Raw genomic sequence first — 5,000 nt, forward strand, 5'->3', positions numbered from 1 at the left:
CGTTTGTGTCTCTGACTGTTGGACTGAGTTATATAAGTCAGTGTTAGACAAACAACAGCACCAAGACAGTGTTGTGTCCAGTGGAGTGGTGGTACCGTGGTAAAACATCCGCATTAATTTTGTGAGCGAACGAATTTGAGCATGCCAGAATTTTCTCTCCCACCACTGAGAGACATCAACCGCATGGTGGTCTGGACGCTAGTTGGTTGTTCGGATGAGACGATAAATCTGGGAGGGCTTGTGTGAAGCATGCATTTAGTGCATGTAAAAGAACCCATGGCAACGAAGAGAGTTGTTCCTGACAAAGTTTCGTAGTAAAATCCGTGTGTAAAAATTTGAATGTGTGTGTGTGTGTGTGTGTGTGTGTGTGTGTGTGTGTGTGTGTGTGACAGCTTTCAATCGGCTCTTCCCAGGTACAGGTGACCTGTTGTGCAAATAACTCCATGTTTATAAAGCGCTTACGCAATTTAGTTTGGTCTATAACCGAGGACAGGCGCTGTATAAATATTGGGTTAGGTATGTCACATTGCGAACGGTCCAGTCGAAGCGACCAGCTCAACGTGTGTACTGCTGAAGATAATTAACATGTCATACGATAGTCAAACGTAGTTCTTTTGTTTTTAAAATCTTTCTCCGGCTGGTTGCACCATGAAAAATTCGTCTGCTCATTCTTTTCAACGTTTTGTCGACGTTTGAAATAGCAGGGGTGCCTGAGGGGAAATGCGAACGGGCAGGTGTGACTGCGAACGATGGCTTTGGGTACATGTTGACAGTTGACACAGAAGCAGGTCTTTATACTCATTAGACATGACATATTATTGGAACATCGCACCAGATATTGTTGGTTTTGTTCACACATGCACACAAAAACACAGACATTTAAACACTCACACCGCACACAAACACACCCTTTTGAGAATGCTCAGTAACTGTGCAGCATCGTTCGCAAATAGACTCACGTCAAAATATCCTATGGTCTAATTGCAAACGACAGTATTTTGCATATTCCTGTAAAAACTGACGTTCTGATCTGTCGCCAATAATTATGCTTTCTTGAATTTTCCCAGCACTGGTAATGCGCATTCATCACATCCGATCAAATCAAGTATTTTAAACTGTGTCAAAGTTTAAGCCGCACAACTTGCTTCCCTTGATTTTAGGATTTTGAGAGCACGTTTGTAACCTTGGTCGGCAGTGGTGCGCGAAGAGAAGAAAGAGCGCGGAAATAGACAGAAATAGCTGATGTTTGACAGGTTCTTGGAAATGTATATTCATTAAGGTATTAGAAAAAAGGTCGAAGCAGACGTTAAATTGTGAAATGGAACCGCTAAGAACGCTTGGAAGTGGGGCGGTATACGAATCGTTCGCGGCAATTACACGCTGTTCGCAATTACTCATACCTACCCTATATATCTATAGTCTAACTATTCCATAGTCTCGTAGACCGTGAAGGCAGCACACATTGATTTTGTCAACCAGCCGCCACCATCCTCCGCGGCTGTCTGTCCTGTCTGTCTGTCTCACTTAGGGTTAGACCTGTCCAATCTGATTATACAGATATAGATATTATAGATATATGCTGTTTTCTCCCATCTCTCCTGTTTGCCTGTTCTCCCTGTGCCGTTATCTCTACTCTGCAAGTATCCGTATCGATCAACTGATCGATCCAATTACCTGTTCCACAGTGTACCACAGAGCAATGAAAAAAATAAACATCCCCATCGGATGTTATTTCCAACCTGGTGTCGTGTTTCTTTTCCACGATCAGAGGTGGGGGGTGTGGGGGTGGGGTGGGGGTGGTTCCTTCTGAAAGCTTCGCGCTGTGTTTGACAGGCTTCGATCGTTCCAGTTAATTGGTCGTCGTGTGCACGAGACATCGGGTTTCGTTTCGCTGTTGTTGGAACTGGAAACCTTTCGCCGGGCTGATGATGTGGATGGTGCTTATTTATAGCTTCACAGGTTCACGTGTGATGCTGTGCGTTTTACTTGCCCTGTGTCACACGGCAACGAACTCCACAATGCTATGCTTTTCTGGGCTGTATTGTGTCATACAGCACCACACTGCACTGCACGATACTGGTGTACGCTACACTATATTGTGTCGCATATCACTACACTACACTACACTACACTACACTACATTGTGTCATATAACACCAAGCTACACTACACTACACTGTGTCATATAACACCAAGCTACACTACACTACATTGTGTCATATAACACCAAGCTACACTACACTACATTGTGCCATATAACACCAAACTACACTACACTACATTGAGTCAAAAACACCAAACTACACTACACTAAGTTGAGTCATATAACACCAAACTACACTACACTACATTGAGTCATATAACACCAAACTACACTACACTACATTGTGTCATATAACACCAAACTACACTACACTACATTGTGTCATATAACACCAAACTACACTACACTACATTGTGTCATATAACACCAAGCTACACTACACTACACTACACTACACTACACTACACTACACTGTGTCATATAACACCAAACTACACTACACTACATTGTGTCATATAACACCAAACTACACTACATTGTGCCATATAATACTAAGCAACACTACACTACACTGTGTCATATAACACCAAACTACACTACACTACATTGTGTCATATAACACCAAACTACACTACATTGTGTCATATAACACCAAACTACACTACATTGTGTCATATAACACCAAACTACACTACACTACATTGTGTCATATAACACCAAACTACACTACACTACATTGTGTCATATAACACCAAACTACACTACACTACACTGTGTCATATAACACCAAACTACACTACACTACATTGTGTCATATAACACCAAACTACACTACATTGTGTCATATAACACCAAGCTACACTACATTGTGTCATATAACACCAAACTACACTACACTACATTGAGTCATATAACACCAAACTACACTACACTACATTGAGTCATATAACACCAAACTACACTACACTACATTGTGCCATATAACACCAAACTACACTACACTACATTGTGTCATATAACACCAAACTACACTACACTACATTGTGTCATATAACACCAAGCAACACTACACTACACCGTGTCATATAACACCAAACTACACTACACAACATTGTGTCATATAACACCAAACTACACTACAGTGTGTCATATAACACCAAACTACACTACACTACACTACATTCTGTCATATAACACCAAACTACACTACATTACATTGTGTCATATAACACCAAACTACACTACATTGTGTCATATAACACCAAACTACACTACATTACATTGTGTCATATAACACCAAACTACACTACATTGTGTCATATAACACCAAACTACACTACACTACATTGTGTCATATAACACCAAACTACACTACATTGTGTCATATAACACCAAACTACACTACACTACATTGTGTCATATAACACCAAACTACACTACACTACATTGTGTCATATAACACCAAACTACACTACACTACATTGTGTCATATAACACCAAACTACACTACATTGTGTCATATAACACCAAGCTACACTACATTGTGTCATATAACACCAAACTACACTACACTACATTGAGTCATATAACACCAAACTACACTACACTACATTGAGTCATATAACACCAAACTACACTACACTACATTGTGCCATATAACACCAAACTACACTACACTACATTGTGTCATATAACACCAAACTACACTACACTACATTGTGTCATATAACACCAAGCAACACTACACTACACCGTGTCATATAACACCAAACTACACTACACAACATTGTGTCATATAACACCAAACTACACTACAGTGTGTCATATAACACCAAACTACACTACACTACACTACATTCTGTCATATAACACCAAACTACACTACATTACATTGTGTCATATAACACCAAACTACACTACATTGTGTCATATAACACCAAACTACACTACATTACATTGTGTCATATAACACCAAACTACACTACACTGTGTCATATAACACCAAACTACACTACACTACATTGTGTCATATAACACCAAACTACACTACATTGTGTCATATAACACCAAACTACACTACACTACACTGTGTCATATAACACCAAACTACACTACACTACATTGTGTCATATAACACCAAACTACACTACACTACATTGTGTCATATAACACCAAACTACACTACACTACATTGTGTCATATAACACCAAACTACACTACACTACATTGTGTCATATAACACCAAACTACACTACACTACATTGTGTCATATAACACAAAACTACACTACACTGTGTCATATAACACCAAACTACACTACACTACATTCAGTCATATAACACTAAACTACACTACACTACATTCAGTCATATAACACTAAACTACACTACACTACATTCAGTCATATAACACCAAACTACACTACACTACACTGTGTCATATAACACCAAGCTACACTACATTGTGTCATATAACACCAAACTACACTACATTGTGTCATATAACACCAAACTACACTACACTACACTGTGTCATATAACACCAAGCTACACTACATTGTGTCATATAACACCAAACTACACTACATTGTGTCATATAACACCAAACTACACTACACTACATTGAGTCATATAACACCAAACTACACTACACTACATTGAGTCATATAACACCAAACTACACTACATTGTGTCATATAACACCAAACTACACTACACTACACTGTGTCATATAACACCAAACTACACTACACTACATTGTGTCATATAACACCAAACTACACTACACTACATTGTGTCATATAACACCAAACTACACTACACTACACTACACTAAACTACACTACACTACATTGTGTCATATAACACCAAACTACACAACATTGTGTCATATAACACCAAACTACACTACACTACATTGTGTCATATAACACCAAACTACACTACAATACATTGTG

At 38.9% G+C, this 5,000-nt stretch overlaps 1 protein-coding gene across 3 annotated transcripts in view; it reads left to right on the forward strand.

Moving 5' to 3' along the window:
• Nucleotides 1–5,000, forward strand: part of LOC143290144 (uncharacterized) — a 38,840-nt gene that overhangs the window by 2,617 nt on the left and 31,223 nt on the right. Inside the window, exon 1 of one of the 3 annotated variants that reach the window (XM_076599446.1) lies at nt 12–99. The exons of the other annotated variants lie outside the window; for them this stretch is intronic. The gene's annotated coding sequence lies outside the window, so the exon portion shown is untranslated. Of the gene's footprint in view, nt 1–11; nt 100–5,000 lie in introns of those variants that run through there. 3 annotated transcript variants of the gene reach the window in all.

Source organism: Babylonia areolata, chromosome 15 (assembly GCF_041734735.1).
Source record: "Babylonia areolata isolate BAREFJ2019XMU chromosome 15, ASM4173473v1, whole genome shotgun sequence".
Lineage (NCBI taxonomy): Eukaryota > Metazoa > Mollusca > Gastropoda > Neogastropoda > Buccinidae > Babylonia > Babylonia areolata.